This window comes from Glycine soja, chromosome 18 (genome assembly GCF_004193775.1).
Source record: "Glycine soja cultivar W05 chromosome 18, ASM419377v2, whole genome shotgun sequence".
NCBI classification, from domain to species: Eukaryota; Viridiplantae; Streptophyta; class Magnoliopsida; order Fabales; family Fabaceae; genus Glycine; species Glycine soja.
Genome location: NC_041019.1, coordinates 31427380 through 31434389, shown reverse-complemented (window position 1 = coordinate 31434389; position 7010 = coordinate 31427380). Strand labels below are relative to the sequence as shown.

At 41.4% G+C, this 7010-nt stretch overlaps 1 non-coding gene across 1 annotated transcript; it reads left to right on the top strand.

The window, feature by feature from the left end:
- Window positions 1-6668: 6668 nt before the first annotated feature.
- Window positions 6669-6775, top strand: LOC114397827. The gene has a single exon (XR_003663445.1). It is a non-coding gene; the product is annotated as a small nucleolar RNA R71 (small nucleolar RNA).
- Window positions 6776-7010: the final 235 nt, after the last annotated feature.

Genomic DNA, 7010 nt, shown 5'->3' with positions numbered 1-7010 from the left:
TGTAAGTGTATTTCCTGCTCTCTGACACTGCTCACAAGTGCTGCAGATCTTCCACGCATCTTTAAAGATGGCGGGCCAATAAAAACCACAATCAAGCACTTTGCGAGCTGTCCTTTGAACACCCAGATGACCTCCCGGTGCGGAAGAATGACAGAATTGCAGGACTGAGTCAGTCTCATGATCTGGAATGCATCGTCTAATTACCTGATCACTGCACAATTTCCACAAGTAGGGGTCATCCCAAATAAAATGCTTAGCATCACTTTTAATTTTATCTTTTTGGGCCTTAGATGCTAAGGGAGGAAAAACAGAGGCAACTAAATAATTGACAATGTTAGCAAACCAGGGAGTAGAAAGAGAGTCAGAAATACTATACAGTATATACAAATGATCATCCGGGAAATCATCCCGAATGGGTGAATCCGCATCTGATACACGTTCGATCCGACTCAAATGACCAATAACTAGATTTTGTGCTCCGCTCCTATCAGGGATCTCCAAGTCAAACTCTTGGAGCCAGAGCATCCATCGGATCAACCTAGGCTTAGAATCAGTCTTCTTCAACAAGTACTTTAGAGCTGCATGGTCAGTGTAAACAATAATGCGGGTACCAAGCAAATAAGATCGAAATTTTTCAAGAGCAAAAACTATGGCTAGAAGCTCTTTCTCAGTAGTAGTATAATTCGCTTGGGCAGCATCTAAAGTCCTAGAAGCATAATATATCACCCTGGGCAATTTATCAATTTTCTGAGCAAGGACAGCCCCCAATGCATAATTTGATGCATCACACATAAGCTCAAAAGGGGCTGTCCAATCGGGTGCCTGGATGATGGGGGTGGTAGTCAGCGCTCTTTTGAGGCAATCAAAAGCCTCTTTGCATCTGTCATTAAAGTCAAACTCCACCTCCTTTTGCAACAAGTTGGATAGTAGAAGGGCTACTTTGCTAAAATCCCTTATGAAGCGCCTGTAGAATCCTGCATGACCAAGAAAAGATCGCACCTCTCGCACACAAGAGGGGTAAGGCAATTGTGAAATAACAGAAATTTTTGCAGGATCTACTTCAATACCCTTATTGGAAATAATGTGGCCTAAAACTATACCTTGCTCAACTATAAAATGACATTTTTCAAAATTTAGAACAAGGTTAGTTTCAATGCATCTATTCAAAACTTTTTCCAAACTATTCAAACAACCATCAAAAGAGGATCCATATACAGTGAAATCATCCATAAACACCTCTATGCAATTTTCTAAAAAATCACTGAAAATACTAATCATGCACCGCTGGAAGGTACCAAGGGCATTGCACAGGCCAAAAGGCATCCTCCTATAGGCAAAAGTGTCGAAGGGGCAGGTGAATGTGGTCTTTTCCCAATCCTCAAGAGCAATAGTAATTTGCATATAACCAGAAAAACCATCAAGGAAACAGTAGTAGGATTTACCTGCCAGGCGTTCAAGCATCTGGTCAATGAATGGCAGGGGAAATGGTCCTTTTTGGTAACCTGGTTCAGCCTCCTATAGTCAATGCAGACTCTCCAACTGTTCTGCACCCGAGTAGGAATCAGCTCCTCCTTCTCATTTTTTATCACTGTGAGGCCGGTCTTCTTCGGGACTACCTGGACGGGACTCACCCATTGGCTGTCGGAGATAGGATAAATGATTCCAGCTTGCAAAAGCTTGGTTATCTCCTTCTTCACTACATCAAGAATCACCGGGTTGAGTCTTCTCTATGGCTATCTTACTGGTTTAGCTCCATCCTCTAAATTTATTCGATGCATACATGTGGATGGGCTAATACCAGGAATGTCCGCCAGGGTCCAGCCTATAGCCTTCTTATGCTTCTTGAGAACTGACAACAACTTCTCCTCTTGCTCATCAGCAAGGGAGGCAGATATAATCACTGGAAAACTCTTGCTATCATCCAAGTAAGCGTATTTTAAATTTGATGGCAGAGGCTTCAATTCTGGTGTGGTTGGCTGGACAGTTGATGCAATCCTACCCCGCAAGGGCATTGGATAGAAAACTGCAAGTAGATTGGGCCAGATATGCAAGAGAAGGCCCTAGGGTTCTTATGAGCCTTAGGGTAGATTTCGGGCCCATGGGCTAAGTACGAGCCCACTTATCTTTGTAAATATTAGATTAAGGTTTCATTATTTTTGGGCCTTGTATTTAGGGCTCCATAATGTAGGTAGGGTACCCTAGAAATATAGGATTTTTCAGCCCTTGTATTTTAGGGCACCTAGACTAGTTTTTGTATTAGGGGTAGTTTTGTAATTTCACATGCACTAAGTGGATATTTGATGTGTGTGGTTGGAAATAAATTTAATTGAATTGGTAGAAGCCCAATCCAATTAAATTTTAGAGGGGGAGGTGAGCATTTGCTAACTACACCCCATTGCCACATCATATAGTCACACTTTGTGCATGTCCTTCATGCTTTTCATGCCTCATGACACCTAAGCACACTTAGTGGAGAATCTTGGAATTGATCTTGGATTAGTGGGCTGAACCATAACTAAAATTCACTAATCATAATTAGTGAAATTTTGGCTCCAAAGTTTGGCTCCACAAATTCAATTTCAAATTCAAGTGAAATTTGGAGAAGGAAGTTTGGCTCCACTAATCATGATGCAAGCTCCATTGGAGCTTGTAGGCCTAGGATCTTCTTCATCAATGGATTCCTTTGCTTCTTGGAAGATAAATGGCAGCGGAATGGAGAAGGAAGAGAGAGAGGAGACGCCACTTCAAGGAGAAGATGAGTCTAGAAGAAGCTCACCACCATAGGAGGCCATGGATAAGAGCTTGGAGGAAGAAGGAGATGAATGAAGGGAGAGAGAGAGAAGAGCACGAAATTTTGTGCTCAAAAGGAGCTCTGAAATCTGAAGTTAATATTCAAATGATCAAAGTTGAAAAAAATGCACACACATGACCTCTATTTATAGCCTAAGTGTCACACAAAATTGGAGGGAAATTCAAATTTCACTTGAATTTGAAATTGAATTTGTGGAGCCAAACTTTGGAGCCAAAATTTCACTAATTATGATTAGTGAATTTTAGTTATGGTTCAGCCCACTAATCCAAGATCAATTCCAAGATTCTCCACTAAGTGTGCTTAGGTGTCATGAGGCATGAAAAGCATGAAGGACATGCACAAAGTGTGACTATATGATGTGGCAATGGGGTGTAGTTAGCAAATGCTCACCTCCCCCTCTAAAATTTAATTGGATTGGGCTTCTACCAATTCAATTAAATTTATTTCCAACCACACACATCAAATATCCACTTAGTGCATGTGAAATTACAAAACTACCCCTAATACAAAAACTAGTCTAGGTGCCCTAAAATACAAGGGCTGAAAAATCCTATATTTCTAGGGTACCCTACCTACATTATGGAGCCCTAAATACAAGGCCCAAAAATAATGAAACCTTAATCTAATATTTACAAAGATAAGTGGGCTCGTACTTAGCCCATGGGCCCGAAATCTACCCTAAGGCTCATAAGAACCCTAGGGCCTTCTCTTGCATATCTGGCCCAATCTACTTGCAGTTTTCTATCCAATGCCCTTGCGGGGTAGGATTGCATCATTCCCTCCCCCTTGAAAAGGATTTGACCTCAAATCCCGAGGTTCTTGAAATTCTGGGCTTTTTCCCTCAACACCTAGATGAAGATGCTCTGATACCACATGATGCAAGCTCCATTGGAGCTTGTAGGCCTAGGATCTTCTTCATCAATGGATTCCTTTGCTTCTTGGAAGATAAATGGCAGCGGAATGGAGAAGGAAGAGAGAGAGGAGACGCCACTTCAAGGAGAAGATGAGTCTAGAAGAAGCTCACCACCATAGGAGGCCATGGATAAGAGCTTGGAGGAAGAAGGAGATGAATGAAGGGAGAGAGAGAGAAGAGCACGAAATTTTGTGCTCAAAAGGAGCTCTGAAATCTGAAGTTAATATTCAAATGATCAAAGTTGAAAAAAATGCACACACATGACCTCTATTTATAGCCTAAGTGTCACACAAAATTGGAGGGAAATTCAAATTTCACTTGAATTTGAAATTGAATTTGTGGAGCCAAACTTTGGAGCCAAAATTTCACTAATTATGATTAGTGAATTTTAGTTATGGTTCAGCCCACTAATCCAAGATCAATTCCAAGATTCTCCACTAAGTGTGCTTAGGTGTCATGAGGCATGAAAAGCATGAAGGACATGCACAAAGTGTGACTATATGATGTGGCAATGGGGTGTAGTTAGCAAATGCTCACCTCCCCCTCTAAAATTTAATTGGATTGGGCTTCTACCAATTCAATTAAATTTATTTCCAACCACACACATCAAATATCCACTTAGTGCATGTGAAATTACAAAACTACCCCTAATACAAAAACTAGTCTAGGTGCCCTAAAATACAAGGGCTGAAAAATCCTATATTTCTAGGGTACCCTACCTACATTATGGAGCCCTAAATACAAGGCCCAAAAATAATGAAACCTTAATCTAATATTTACAAAGATAAGTGGGCTCGTACTTAGCCCATGGGCCCGAAATCTACCCTAAGGCTCATAAGAACCCTAGGGCTTTCTCTTGCATATCTGGCCCAATCTACTTGCAGTTTTCTATCCAATGCCCTTGCGGGGTAGGATTGCATCAACAGTGGTAGAAGGAGATGGTTTCTCAGCCTTTACCTCATAAAGAAAGTCAGAGGTATGTGTACTTCCTGAAACATGGTTAGTCCTATCTGACTCTATAAAATCAATCTCGAGAGGTAAAACACCACTACCAGACATGCAATCAATATCACTCTCAGATTCACTCTCAGCATCAAATTCAGACATATGATCAAGTACAATTTCAGACTCAATGCATGAAGAGTGAGAGGCATGCAGATTAGAATAAAGATCAATCATGTATTCATCAACAATATGGTCAATTATTTCAGCACGAAATACAGAAAGATCTTTAGATGGGTATTTCATAGCATCCAGAATATTAAAATGAACAGTTATATCACCAAACTCCATGGATAGTGTGCCTGCATAAACATCTATCTTAGTTCTAGCGGTTTTCATAAAGGGTCTGCCTAGAATGATGGGAACTGATCCTTGAGAAAATCCATCTTCCATATTCAAAATATAAAAATCAACAGGGAAAATCAGTTCACCAACTCTAACTAAGACATCTTCTATGAAACCAACAGGATAGGCAACACTTCTATTAGCTAAATGAATTACCACATCAGTTGACTGCAAGGGACCTAGAGATAGAGAATTAAAAATAGACAGAGGCATAACACTAACAGAAGCTCCTAAATCTAGCATGGCATTGTCAAACTTACTATTCCCTATAATACAAGGTATGCTGAATGTACCTGGATCTTTGCATTTTTCAGGAATTTGAGGAACAGATTTACCAATCAATGCGGAGACATTTCTGCCCATGCTAATTCGTTCACTTCCTTTAAGCTTCCGCTTATTAGTGCACAGCTCCTTCAAGAATTTAGCATATCTTGGAATTTGCTTTATTGCATCCAACAGAGGTATGTTTACCTCTACTTTTCTAAATGTTTCCAAGATCTCTTTCTCTGCCTCTTCCATTTTTTTGTTGGAAACTGCTCTTGGAGGGAATGGAAGAGGGGGAATGTGCTGCTTCTGCAAATCAGAATTACCTGTTGAAGAAGATTCACCTGCACAGAAATTGTTAGGTAAATTTTTGTCATCACCTTTTTCTGGAGTAGAGTGAAGTTTGGCAGGTTCATTTGCAGATAAGGAAGGTGCTACGGGTTGAGGTCCTTGACACTGCTTTCCCGACCTCAATGAAATGGCACTGACATTTTTGGGATTTTGGACAGCTTGAGAAGGTAGCTTGTCAGAATTCTGGGACTGTTGTTGATTCAATTGTGTAACTAATTGTCCCATCTGATTAGTCAAGCTCTGAATGGAAGCTCTGGTCTCTTGTTGAAACTGCATGTTTTGCATAGTCATTTGCCTCACAAGTTCTTCGAGGGAAGGTTGTGGAGGGGCCTCAACTGTTGGCTGTTTCTGGGGCTATTGCTGTTGTTGGATTGGTGAAGGAATGTATGGTCTGCTTGGGCCAGCAGCATTTTGGAAGGAAGGAGCAGGCTGCTGTTGTCTTGCTGAGGGTTGGATCATCTGAGATTAGGGTGATTCCTCCATCCAGGGTTGTATTTGTTGCTAGAGAGGTCATAATTGTTCTGCTGTGGTTGATTTTGCTGCTGAGGTTGAGGAGGTCTATTGTAAATATTTGCAGCATAAGCTTCAGGCTGCTCAATTGCTCCAGGTTGCTGCATGGAAGGGCAAAGGTCTGTATGGTGGTCAGCAGAGGAGCACAAACCACAAACCCTTGCGACAGGTACAGATTTCTGATTCAAGGCCAGCTGGGTTACCAAGTTAACCAATGCATCCAGTTTGCCTTCAAGCTTCTTAGTCTCAGATGATGCAGTTGAGTTTGTAGCTACCTCATGCACTCCTCTAATGACTATGGCATCATTTCTGGCGCTAAACTGCTGGGAGTTAGAAGCCATCTTCTCAATTAAATTTCTGGCTTCAGCAGGAGTCATGTCTCCAAGGGCTCCACCACTGGCAGCATCTATCATACTTCTCCCCATATTACTGAGTCCTTCATAAAAATATTGGAGAAGAAGCTGCTCCGAAATCTGATGGTGAGGGCAACTGGCACATAGTTTTTTAAATCGCTCCCAGTACTCATACAGGCTCTCTCCACTGAGTTGTCTAATACCTGAGATATCTTTCCTGATGGTTGTCGTCCTGGAAGCAGGGAAATTTTTTCTAAGAATACTCTCTTAAGGTTATCCCAGCTCGTGATGGACCTTGGAGCAAGGTAATATAGCCAGTCCTTTGCCACTCCCTCTAATGAATGAGGAAAAGCCTTCAGAAATATGTGATCCTCTTGGACATCTGGGGGTTTCATGGTGGAACAGACAATATGAAATTCCTTCAAATGTTTGTGCGGGTCTTCACCTGCAAGGCCATGAA